Genomic DNA, 14,136 nt, shown 5'->3' with positions numbered 1-14,136 from the left:
AGGTTTATTGGTTCACAGTGTTAGAGGTCCAAGAGTCTGCTTAGCTCTGTAAGGGTTTTCCGACACAAAACAATATGGTGGAAGGCATGACGGTCAAAGTATGCATGTGAGGAAAAGGTAAGAGGCTATCCTCTTTTAAACAACCAACTGTCTAGGAAACAAACAGTGGTCTGGTGTGAGAATTACTCTAATTTCTCCAGCAGAGGTACTCCCAGTGAATGACCTAGCAACCTTTCACTAGGCTGTCTCATAAAGGTTTCACTGCCTCTCACTATCACCACACAGGACCAACCTTCTAGCACGTGAGCCTGCAGAGACACACTCCAACTATGTCCAAAGCATAGCGGGGCTACCCACTGGGGAGAATGGTTGATGGTGTAAGAGGGCTTGAAAGGCATGGGGACTCCTCTAAGGACATGTGCTAACCTCTATCTCGGTCTCCTCTCAGTTTCGTAGCAACTTTCTCTCTGGGATCCCTGGCTTGGGTTTTCTCACTCAGTTCCTATTTCTTGGTCCTCTCAAGGGAGGAGCAGAAAGCTGTCCCAGAACAGAAATTCCTCTGAGGTTCCTTCCCCTTATCACGAGTGGCTACAGTTGTTTTTCCCACCAGGTGGAGGCCAAAGAAAACGAACAGATCTTTCAATATTGACTCTCCTGGCTCAGTGCAGAAGCGCAGCCCCACTTCCCAGAGCCTCACCGTAAAGGTCATGTTCAACAGCTGCTGAAAGCAATGCACTTACCAGCTCCACCAGAATGAACAGACTCCAGGAGACAACCCTGGGTTCACGTCTTCTGTTTTCCTCCATCAGGGGCACGGTGGGACTGGTTGGGAAGGAAGGAATCACTTCGTATGAAATTACAAGAGGAAGTCAGGCTACTTGCTTATAGCTGTTCTGAAGAAACGAGATGAGAATGGAGGCCCTCCTTGAGGATCTTTCTCCGGCATGGCCTCTCTTTACCGGAGTCTCAAATCTGGAATCCTCCAGAAGCCAGACAAGTAAGACCTGATCAGTGGCTTCCCACCTTCCAGCCAGCAGCCAGAGCATCCTGTCACTCAAATGGAGCCAGGGAGTTATATCTTAGTTAGGGTTTCTGTTTCTGGGAAGAGACACCATGATCATGACAACTCTTTTAAGGAAAACATTTAAGTGGGGTGGCTCACTTATAGTTTCAGAGGTTCAGTCCATTATCATCATGGCAGGGAGCATAGGAGCATGCAGGCAGACATGGTGCTGGCTACATCTTCATCAAAAGGCAACAGGAAATGGTCTGTGACACCGGGCAGTTGAGCATAGAGGCCTCAAAGCCTACCACCACATTGACATACTTCCTCCAACAAGGCCATACCTACCCCAACAAAGCTATGCCTCCTAACAGTGCCACTCCCTTTGGGGGCCATTTTCTCTCAAACCACCACAAGTTACAAAGTCTAACAGGAGACACAGAGCCAATCCTGTAAAACACAGAGGAGGTGATCGCCCCAAGCAACTAACTCAACCAATAAACCCCAGCCCACGGGTGGCCATGTCAGGATGCATGGCTTCTATTATGGTTTTGATATGGTGTGTCCCAAGAAGGTTCACATGCTCAGGGTTTGGTCCCCCACACACACCTGGTGATATATTGCCAGATTTTGTAAACTTTAGGAGATACAGCCCAGGGGCAGGTAGGAAGCAGGTCACTGGGGATATCTTGTCCCTGGCTCCTTTCTGTCCACTTCCTCTCTGCCATCAGGTGACTAGCCACATGCCCCTGCTGCCGTGATCTCAGAGGCAGTCTATAGAATAAAACTTCAGAAACTATAGCCAAAATAAGCCTCCCCCCCCTTAAGTCGCTAATGTCCAGTATTTTGTCACAGTGATGAGGAGTCTGATTAATACAATTTTCTTCCATCTCCACCCCCAAGCAGTGTTATCCATATGTGAACTGTCTGACATGGATTCCTCTTTTTTCTACCACAAAATTATGAATCCCATATTTATGAAGCAGAAAAAGGTGTGTGTGTGTGTGTGTGTGTGTGTGTGTGTGTGTGTGTGTGTAAAATCATGGTGTTCTCTAAAGAAACCATATCGGCTAATGAACAAAACATAACCCTGAGATTCATAATGCATTGCTGAGATGGAGTTATGGGTGAAATAAACGACTCATCTCTAGCAGTCCACTGTTCACAAACTCTGTTTGAGGAAGGGAAGTAACTTTGCTTTCTTATGCATGCACATACATTTATATAAAACCCCAAATCCAGGGCTGGAGAAATGGGTCAGCAATTAAGAGTACTTGTTGCTCTTCCAGAGGACCCGGGTTTAATGCCCAGCACCCACATCAGGTAGCTCACAGCTGCCTGTACCTCCAGCTCCAGGGGAACCAACACTCTCTTCTGGTCCCATGTGGGCACACACATACACATACATTAAAATAAATAAGTAAATCTCAGAAAAAGTATCAGACTCTTAAGTCCAGCCATAATTCTCTGACTTTTCATGTAATAACTAGGGAAACAAGAATCACAGCAAGCAGAGAGTGATATATGTCAGAATGTCTTCAGGCCTAGAGTCTGGTGGGGCCAATCAACTCCCAAGAGCCATGAAGATGAAGAAAAGCTGCTGTCAATGGCATTATGGAATGGACATAAATTGTTTAATTTCTCTACCATTAAGTCAGGGAACATCAGTGGTTTTAAGATCATGCTTTTGCCTTTGATAAAAGAAAACAAGAACTGGTATTTCTAAACTGATACACTCAGCCAATAATAGATTTTAGGCATCAAAAATTATCCTGCCTAACAACTCAAGAGTTTTAAAAAAAGATAAAATACAAATTAATTGATCTATTTAGAAAATCTACAGCTATCTCTTGACCGATTAAAATACAAAAATAATCAAAACAATATCTGCTTGATATTATTTCTAGGACAAACAATTGAGACACTACAAATAGCTAAGTAGATAGAAAACATCAGCATTAGGACAGAATTGTACTAGGGCTTCCAAAGCCTGCACAAATACATCATCCTGAGCCTGGTGAGCTGCCTCTGAGAGTCGTGCACCTTCATGACTCACAGCTGCCCTCCCTAGGCACAGCCACAGCTTAGACTTTCATCTCCTCACTTTGACTATGACCTTGACCTTCCACTTTGGGTGTTTCCTCTACCCAACCCTCCAACCTAAGCACAGCTGCCAAATGATGAGACTGGAATGCCCAGCCCTAGATATGCCTCTTCCTAGAACAACAGTGAACGTCTTTCCACGGATATAGCTTCGGTGTTTGCAGGATGAGACTCGAAAGTCCTTAGGCTGGTCTTCACAGCCCTCAAGAACCTTCCCATATGAGCTTCTCTCGACTCTCTCACAAGCAGGCTGTACAGAGCCCAGCATCATTTTCCAGCAGCAATGCCTTGCTAACCTGGTTTATCTCTGCCTGAAGGGACATCCTTGCCACTTCTACTCAAAGCCTAGTGCTAGGTGCAGCTCTGATCTCGCCTGCCACGGGAAGACAGAAGACATTCCTAGGATCTCACAACCAGGGGAGCTTCCCTCATCCCATTCCTGATCAAGATATGATCACACCCACCATACATCCAAGTTGTTCAATGGGTTGCTGTGGAATGGAAAGGGGTTGAGAGATGGTGAGCATTGAAAACCTTTTTTGATTTCCCCATCATGATCTTGACACCCCTTGCTCATAGAATCCCTCTTCCCTCTCTTTGACTGGACTCCTGGAGCTCGGTCTGGTGCTTGGCTGTGGATCTCTGCATCTGCTTCCATCAGTTACTGGATGAAGGCTCTATGATAACAGTTAGGGTATTCACCGATCTGATTACCAGGGTAAGCCAGTTCAGGCACCCTCTCCACTATTGCTAGTAGTCTAAGCTTGGGTCATCCTTGTGGATTCCTGGGAACTTCTCTAGCACCAAGTTTCTCCCTAACCCCACGATGTCTCCCTCTATCATATCTCTTTCATTGCTCTCCCACTCTCTCCCTGTTCCAGCTTGACCATCGCATTCCTTTATGTTCTCATCCCCCATTCCCTACCCTCCATTCCCCCCACCCCCAGTTTACTCAGGAGATATCATCTATTTCCTCTTCCCAGGGAGATCCATGTGTCCCTCTTAGGGTTCTCCTTGTTAGTTAGCTTCTCTGGAGCTGTGGGTTGCAGTCTGATTGTCCTTTGTTTTACATCTAGTATCCACTTATGAGTGAGTATATACCATGTTTGTCTTTCTGAGTCTGGGTTACCTCACTCTACAGAGACAACCGAACCAAGCTTGTGGGAACTCACACACTTTAGACCAAGAGCTGTGGAGCCTGCATGGAACTGGACTAGGCCCTCTGCATAAGCAAGACAGTTGTGTAGCTTGGTCTGTTTAAGGGGCCCCTAGCAATGGAAGCAGGATCTATCCTTGGTGCATGAGCTGGATTTTTGGAGCCCATTACCTATGGTAGGATACTTTGCACAGCCTTGATGCAGGGGGGAGGGACTTGGCCTGCCTCAACTGAATGTACCAGGCTTTGCTGACTCCCCACGGAAGGCCTTACATTTTTGGAGGAGGGGATAGGGGGTGAGTTGGCAGGGAAAGGCAGGTGGGAAGTGGAAGGAGGGATAAGAGGGGGATCTGTGGTTGGCATGCAAAATGAATTTTAAAAATTTAATAAAGAAAAAATAAAATCTTTTTTTTTCTTTTAGTTTTTCGAGACAGGGTTTCTCTGTGTAGCTTTGAAAATCTTTTTAAAAGTGGGGAGGGGGCATTGCCACATGTGTGTAGAAGCCAGAGAGCAGCTTGGTGAAGTTGGTTCTTCTACCTTTCACTTGGGGTCTGGGGATCAAACTAAGGTTCCCGGGTTTACAGGACAAGCCCCTCCACCCACTGAATATTTTCTCCAGCCTGGTAGATAGACATTTAATAAGTATTTAGCTTTAAATGATCCAGGAAGTTTCTTCAACTTCCTCATCCACAAAAATCACGCTAAGTCAAGGCACAGCTATCCGTTAAGGTTGTGGTGAAAAGCGAATGAGACACATCACATAAAAACAACTTGTCCAGCATCTGCTTCACAGTGCAGACTCTCAGCTGGAGGAGGGAAAATGCAGAGGTCAGGGAGGGCGAACAAAAGAAAGGAAAAACAAGCAATGCTCTCTTCCTTCTGCCAGAACCATAGGCTCCATTGCCTCGCTTTAGGAGGAACCTGCCCATATTATCTTTCTTGGGCACAAATTTGGGTGGAAATGATCCTAGGACCCTGGAAAATGTAGGATCAATTAATTTTCTAAATATTTATTATATTTGGTGTGTGTGTGTGTGTGTGTGTGTGTGTGTGTGTGTGTGTGTGTGTGCAGTTGCCCATAAAGACCAGAAGAGAGCATTATCTCCTGGAGCTGAAGTTACAGGCAGCTGTGAGCCTATGATGTGAAAATTCTGGTCCTCTGAAAGAGCAGCAAGTCCATTGAGTGATTTCTCCAGCCCCTGGTTAATTTTGGGGATCCACTGTGTAGAGTTACTGGCTGACTCTGGGCTGTGTTAGACATTAACATGTTCAAAATGGAAAGAAACGCAGAAAGTCCCTGTCCCAGGGAGAGTGAACTGCAGAGAGAGAGCTGTAGGGGACAGAGTCCAGACTAGACAGTGTTCAGCCCAGAGCCCCTCCCCACCTGCACACTCTTCCCTAGGTCAGCAGACTGAGCTCAGAGAGCAGCTTCTGGTATCAGAGAGTCGAGAGGTTAATAAATTGTTTTCTCAAAGGCAACAACAGTGCTTGTTCAGAACTGCCAAGAACAATCATGCTGTTCTGGAAATTGACTGGTGGCAGGCAAAAAGCTGAGATGTGTTTGCTCGTGAGGACGTATGTGTTTAGAGTTAAATCAATGTGAATCTGTAGTGTTCATAGCTATTCCCACTCCTCTCTCCAGCTCTGTGGTCTGATAGTTCAGTCAGGACAAGGCAGGTCATCAAAGCCTTTGGCCACCAGAGACACTCTCACTTGATCTAGAGTAGTGTTAGTTTAAGAGGCCATCTCAGAACCAAGGGAACAGATAGGACCAGCGGCTCCTCTAGTCAGAAATTGTACAGCAATCCCTGGCCAGGTGACTGGGAGACATTTAGCAGGGTATTCTAGAAGGTGAAGCACCCCTGGAGAGATTGGTAAAACTCTGGTGTGTCATGGCTACAAAGCTTATGTGCATCTATTATATAGATAGGAGCAGCCTAACCCCTCTGGCCAGGGGATGGCCACCCATGTACAGGAGCTTAGAGACTCCAGAGGAAACTAGAAACAAGGACAGCCTTGAGGGAGGGGTCTACAATCTAGTTCTGCAAGTCACAGATCCACCAGCAAGGACTGGGAGTCTTACTTGAAAAGCCTCTAGGCAGACAAGGGATGACATTAGATTGTCAGAATTGAAAATAAAAACACAAGAAATCAAGCATCAGAGTGTTGTGAGACACTATTCCCCAGGGAGAATGTGAGTAAACATCCACTCACCTCAGACACAGTCCCTACTACAGGCCAAGGTAGGGGGAATACCACCAAGGTCCACTTTCATGAACCAATGTTTTATTGGGGTTATGTGTATGAGTGAGGGGTTACTTAGGAGAACAGAAATGACTCAAAGATACTGCATCATCAAAAGTCAACCTTAACGCAGTGATAGCTTGTGAAACGGGAAACTTGGTGTAGCATGCACAGTGGACAGGCAGATCAGCAGGTTGGAGAGCAGCCTTTCTACGTAGCTTTGGTGGCCTGAATCCCTTCCAGGTAGCTCCACTAATCTTTGCTTCCTCTTGTCTGAAAGTGGCTCTCCACACTTGGTTCTGCTTCTACAAGGTTGGGGGCGGGAGGCGGGGCAATGGAGTGAATCTGGTCAGTTTCAGGAACTTCCTGAAGCCTTTGAATTGTTTACTTCTTGAGTTTAACAAGCTTCCTTGTAAGATGGGGTGTTTTTAGCTCCCCTTAGAACATTCTGTGTCTTAACGAACTTTGCTGAAAGATGGAGAGTTAATCTCAGAGGAAATTGCTCCACAAGACAAACACATCCACGGACGCATCTTGGTGAGGCCAAAGACTGAGGTTTCAGCCAAATGACTTGCTGTACAAGCACACAGGACACCATCAACACTCAAGAGAAAGTGTAAATCCATGGTGGCTTTAATGTAATATGTACAATACACAGTGTCCAAGAGCAAGCCATGCAGAGAGAGAAGATACAACTGTGTTCAGGAGGAAAACAAGCATCCAACAGAAAGCATCTCTGAATATCACTAGATGTTGGGTTAGCAGGTAAAGTCCAGAAAGCGTCTATTGTAAATATATTCCTGGAGCTAACAACAACTCTATTTAAAATTGTAGGCAGAGTATTAAAGCAGAGATTTCAACAAAAAGATAGAAACTGTACAAATGGATCAGTTCAAAAACAAGGGTGTGGAAATGTGGCATTCATTTTCAAACTAGTAAAAAAAAAACCCTGTCAATCAAGATTTTATATCCAACAAAATGATCCTTCACAATGAAGCCAAAGTAAAGACATTCCCAGGTGGCCAAAGACTGAACAGGTAATTTCCCAGAAGATTTACCTCATAAGGAATATATACATTTGCCCATTTCCTCCACAGCATCTGTATCTTGCTAGCCCTGTCTTTAGAGTCCCTCCCCACCCCAATGGTCCCTCTTTAACTTCCTTGTTTTGGAGATTACTCCAGGTTATATATTCAAATCTGAAGATTCAGAGCTAAAAAAAAAATAGGAGAGAAAATGTGGTGTTTGTGTTTGGGGTCTGAGTTATCTCATTCAGTATAGTATTTTCTAGTTCCAACCATTTACCTGTAAATTTCACGATTTTATTTTTCTTTACAGCTGAGTAGTATTCCTTTGGTTATATCCACCACATTGTATTACCCATTCATCTGTTGAAGGACATTTAGATTGTTTCCATCGCCTAGCTGTCCTAGCTTTTTGTTGGTTGGTTGGTTTGTTTGTCAAGCTGACACAAGTTAGAGTTATACTGGAAGAGGGAACATCAATTGAGAACAGTCCTCCATAAAACTGGCCTGTAGACAAGCCTATGGGTCATCTTCTCTATTAATAACTGATGTGAGAGGACCTAGACTACAGTGAGCAGTACAACCTCTGGGTGGGTGGGTTGTATAAGAATGCAGACTGAGCAAGCCATAGGGAGCAAGTCAGTAGGCCATGTTTCTCCATGGCCTTTGCTTCAGTCCCTGCCCTGACTTCCATAGTGATGAACTGTACACGGGGGGGGGGGGGGGGGAGACATGCAAACTGAAATAAAACCTTCCTCTCCAAGTTGCTTTTGGTTGTGGTCTTTAGTATAGCAGTAGAAAGTAAACTAGAGCACCGTTCAAGAATATACCTTTTCTTCCTTTCTAGTTTATGTGTGTGGGTACTTTGTCTGCATGTGTGACTGTGCACCACGTGCATGTAGTCCCTGTGGAGACCAGAAGAGGGCACTGGATCTTCTAGAACTAGATTTACATATGGTTGCAAGCTGCCATGTGGATGCTAAGGACCAAACCTGGGTCTTCTGGAAGAATAGCCAGTGCTCTTAAACACTGGGCCATCTCTCCAGCATCAGTTTTCACATTTTTATTGGTGGCTTCCTTCATGAGTGAGATTATTCACAGATTCTTCAGGCTTATACCTTAAGGGTCCTCAGGGTGACTGGGCACATTTGGTGTGTTCCCATCATCTGGAATGGGCACCAGATAGTTGTAGGGTAGATCCTAGCGATCATAGCAGCATACTTGGTGTAAGGGCTGTGTGAGGGTACAATTACTACAAGGCTGGTGGTATTGTGTTCCCCAAAATATTGTGCATGCTAATAAATTTATCTGGGGTTAGAGAACATAACAGCCACAATATTAAACATAGAGGATAGGCAGTGGTAGCACACGCCTTTAATCCTAGCATTCCAGAGGCAGAGATCTACCTGGATCTCTGTGTGTTCAAGGATACAGCCAAGCATAGTGACTCACGCCTTTAATCCCAGAAAGTGAGCCTTTAATTCCAGGGAGTTATGGCAGAAAGCAGAAAGGTATATAAGGCGTGAGGACCAGAAACTAGAAGCTTGTAGCTGGTTAAGCTTTCAGGCTTTTGAGAAGCAGTTCAGCTGAGATTCATTTGGATAAGGACTCAGAGGCATCCATTCTGAGGAAACAGGATCAGCTGAGGAACTGGCGAGGTGAGGTAGCTGTGGCTTGTTCTGCTTCTCTGGTCTTCCAGCATTCACCCCAATACCTGGTTTGATTTTATTAATAAGACCCTAACAATTCTGCTACACTGCACACAGTGATGGACAAGGCCAGCACCAGCAACTTTTCTCAAGTTTTTGAGAAACGTGGAGTCTCCTAGCCATTTTAGTCACACCCTAAATATTTTGCAAAGAACAATTGATATGTTAACACATGAAAGAAAATGGAATCACACAAAATGATCAGTGTAAACCAGAGAAGGCAGAAAAGGAACTTTTAGAAAAGAGACATTGAACAGATGAACAAATTAGGAGACAGTTATATTTGAGGTTGGAATGGATCTGATTTTAAATGTAAATGGTCCGGATATATAGATCAAACAAGAGATTGGAGAGAGAGAGAGAGAGAGAGAGAGAGAGAGAGAGAGAGAGAGAGAGAGAACCTGACTATACCTCTATGAGAAATTGACTTTAAAGACACAGATAGATTAAAGCATAAAGAGAAACCAGATAACACCATGCAAAAGAAAGTTGCAGTAATTATACTGATTTCATACAAAGTGAACCCAGAATATGAAAGATTAACAGGAGCATGATAAATATGATGATGATAGAATGAAGGGATTGTTCAGTCCCTGATGTGTGCACTTGACATCAGAGCATCAAAGCAGGTGAGGCCCAGACTGACAGAACTAAACGGAGAAATAAACAGACTCACTGTTGTGGCTGCAGATGTCAGCACCCATCCTTCAATGATTGAGATCCAGCAAGCAGAAAAATCAATAAGGATATAGCGAGCTGAATAGCACCATTAATCAACCGAGTCTAATTGACATTTATAGACTATTTCATCTAGCAGCCATAAAACGTCCATTTTCAAGCTCCTATGGAACCCTTGCCACAACAGAATACATTCTAGACCTGTAAACAAACCATAACAAATTCAAAAGAATAAAAAATCATACCAAAGTATGTTCTTACCACAATAGAATCAAATTAGAAATCAATAACAGGAATAAAGAGATGGAAACACTCCAAACATATGAAGAAGAAACACACACAGAAGAAAATGTAAATATTTTAAATTAAATCAAAATTAAATGCAACTTCATCAAAATGTGAAGGATGCAGTGAAAAAAACCAATGGTAGGGAGATTTACAGCACTGAATGGGTGCTTTGGGGAAGAAGAAACACCTAAGCCAGCGGTCCATGTATTCCCCATTAGAAAGTAGCAAGAGGGAGGAAAAATGAAATGCAAAGTCAGAGCTTCGTAAATTAAGATGCAAAGTTCACAGACTAGATCACATCACATGATTAAGACATCAACTTTCAGTAAAGTGTGTTGCTGCATGCTCATGATCTTGTTGTGGGAATATTTGTACACTGAGTGAAGATGTATTGCTATGATTGGTGTAATAAAAAGCTGAACAGCCAATAGCTAGGCAAGACTTCCAGGTAGAGAGAGAACTCTGGGAAGAAGGTGGAGTTGCCAGACAGACACAGAGGAAGCAGGATGGGCAGTATGGAGATGAGATTATGAGCCATGTGGCAAAACAAAGATTAAATAATATGGGTTAGGTTATAAGACCTAGTGAGTAACAAGCCTAAGCTAAGGCCATGCTTTCATAATTAATAATAAGTCATTATTTGTGAGCTTAGGGCCCAAAGAAAAATCTCACTACATGATCTCAGCACTTAGGAGGTGGAGGCAGAAGCATCAGGAGTTCAAGGCCACCCTCCAGTAGACATTAAATTGGAGGCTAACCTAAGCTACAAGAGACCCTGTCTCAAAAAGGAAAAACAAAACAACACTCACTACTCCCTAAGCTGTTCTATAGAAGCAACATATACCCCATCATGCTTTTTGATAGAAGGTGACAAGTTGGTTTAAAATGTATATGGAGCTACAAAACAATCTGGAATAAGACAGACAATTTTGTAAGAGATCAAGTTGAAGGACTTGTCACCCAATTTCAAAAGTTATTGTAAAGCTTTAATTCCCGAGACAACTTGGCATATAGGGATGTAAGTTCTTAGAGCAGAACTGAGAATCCTTTACAAACCTTATATTCATGATCATTTGACAGTTCACTGTAGAAGGGGTAGTCTCCAATAGTAGGGGCCAAGACAGGGATGCCCATGAACTTACATCCTTCTCTCAGCTCACACAGTAAAAATGAACTCAAAATGAGCTGTAGTCTGAACAACAACAACAACAAAAAATGACAACTATGATACTTCTAGGAGGAACATTTCAGTGGAATCTTGTATAAATCTCTATGGATCCATAAACAAGAGCTATGAAAACCCTACAAATCCTGATATATTGCACTTAATTCAATTTAAAAGCTTCTGTGCTTCAAAAAACAACCCAAATTAGACAAAAAGGCTGGCCGTACATTGAGATAAAATATTTGCAAAATGTACATGAGAAAGAGGATTTATATCCAGATTCTAAATAGAGGTTTTACAACTTGATATGACAAATAGCCCGATTAAGAATGGATGAAAGACTTGAGCAAACACTTCATCAAAGAAGATATAAGGGTAATGCACAGACCCGGGAGGAAGAGCTCAACATTAGTCAGCATTAGTCATCAGGAGACGCAAACTCAAGTCATGCTCCACCAGTGCTCCCTGCAGAGAGCTGCACAAACACATCCACACCACAAAGACGACATCAGACAGGTAGGTAGCATCAGTTTCCATGCAGACACGGAGAAAGCAGAGTGCCGCCGGCGTGGTCTTGGCAGAAATGAATGTGGTTCAAACTGCACAAAAACACTTAGTTTTGTGTTGTGGTTGTTTGTTTTTAAATTAAATGTAAACCTACTGGAGGTCCAGAGATTTTACTGGGAGAAAACGGTCCAGAATGAATGAAAATATCTTGTGAGTGAATGTTCACAGTAGCATTATTTAAACCAGTCTCAAACTGGAAATCATGCAAATGTCTGGAGAAACATTGGTAATTGGTGTGACATGGATTGACTTCAAACAGTTTGCTTAAAAAGCCAAATTCAAAGACTCTACAGTGTACATGATTTGCTGTATGTTTAATGTCCAGAAAAGGCACTTTACAGTGATGAAAAGCAGATTACTAACTAGCCAGGGAGGGAGGGGAGGGAAGGGGAGGGAAAGGGAGTCAGGTCACCTCAAGAGAGCACACTTAATGGGATTTTAGGGTGATAGTGTTATAAAAATGGACAGTGACCATGGTGTCCAGTTCTAATAATGTATCAGAAACCAGCAAGTTGCTCACTTGCAATAGGTAGATTTTAAGGTATAGAAAGTATATCTCAATAAATCTGCAAAACAAAAGAAAAATCAAAACCTACCCAAACCACACCAAGCTACAGCTCCTTATGGATTCAGAAAATGAATGATCTCTGGAAGATGTAGAAACACAGAGTGACCAGCTCAACCCATGACAAGTAAATCTGTTGTGACATAAATTCTTCAGTCTCCTCCTGACCTACACCACTCCACTCCGGCCCTTGCTACAGCCAGTCAGCCTTGTTCAGGCCATGCCCTTTCCAGCTGTCTACCATTTCTGTGGACACTTCGTTTCTGTGCCAGAAGCTCTGGGGCCGTGTGCCAGGTTTGCCCAATCCTTTTCAGCATCATTAAAAGGAAATCTCTTTGATGCCAGGAATGGTATAAACCCAGCTGAAATCAATTCTTATCTACATTCTTGGCTTTTAACCAAAACAGAGTGAAACATTAGAAACACGTATTTATTGCTCATGCATCTCTAGCTCCGTTTCTCCATCACAAAGAACCATGGTGACAGAGACCCCGGGATGCTGCAGAGAATATGTACAAACTTCCACTTTCTCATTGATGCATGAGTGTGTGTGCATGCACATGTGTGTGCTTGTGGCTGGGGGGGGCTGTGTGTGTGTGTGTGTGTGTGTGTGTGTGTGTGTGTGTGAACCCATGTACATGCACATGTCTATTCCTATGGCATCTGTGGAAGATGGGAGGTGAAGATGTGGTCCTTGGTGTCTGAGCCCTTGAGTTTTACTTGGGTGACGCATCTGTGAAGGAATGAGAGGCTGACATCACCACTTCCTCTGCCAACTTGGTTTGGTTTGTTGGTTTCTTATTTTTCTAACAGGAAGACACTTCTCAGGGGCTGCAGCTGGCTGCCTCTGAAGACAGAGCAAAGCGGCCCATTTTCTCTCCCCTGCTTTTCTCCTTCTGTCTGAACCAGAAGCAGCTAAGTCTTCCAGGGCGCCCGAGTCCCTCGGCTACCCATTCATTTCATGTTTCCTCAGCAGTTCATTTCTTGATCCTTGATCGTTTTACAACTGAGCTGGCTAGTTTTGTCAACTTGACCAAAACTAGAGTCATTTGAAAGGACAGAACCTCAACTGGAAAAATGTCCCTACCCAATGGGCCCCTGGACAAACCTCTGGGGCGTTTTCTTGATAGGTGGTTGATGTGGGAGGGCCCAACTCGCTTTGGGCAGTACCACCCCTGGGCTGGTGGGCCTGGGTGGTATAAGAACACAGGATGAGCAACCCCTGGGGAAGCAGTGTTCCTCCATGGCCTCTGCTTCAGTCCCCACTTCCAGGTTCCTGCCCAGCTTGAGTTCCTGTCCTGAATTCCTCTGATGGTGAACAGTGATGTGGAAGTGTAAGCCAAATAAACCCTTTCCTCCACAAGATGTTTTTGGTCACGGTGGTTTATCACAGCAGTAGGAACTCTAATAAGACAGCAGGAGGTGTTTATTGAGCTCCTATTAGGTGAAAACGTCCATCTTAGATGCTGTGGGGGGTACTGGGATAAAAGGACCTTTCCTCAGATAACTTAGAGTCTAATTAAAGCAGGAGAGAGATAGGTGACATAAATGACCACAGTAGCAGGTAACAGTTGATAACCTAGGTACCAAGGACACTACCAGTCTTGAGGAAGGGGACAAGCCTTCAAACCAG

Source organism: Peromyscus eremicus, chromosome 3, assembly GCF_949786415.1.
Source record: "Peromyscus eremicus chromosome 3, PerEre_H2_v1, whole genome shotgun sequence".
Lineage (NCBI taxonomy): Eukaryota > Metazoa > Chordata > Mammalia > Rodentia > Cricetidae > Peromyscus > Peromyscus eremicus.
The sequence above is the reverse complement of the archived record's forward strand: the minus strand, read 5'-3'. Positions refer to the sequence as shown.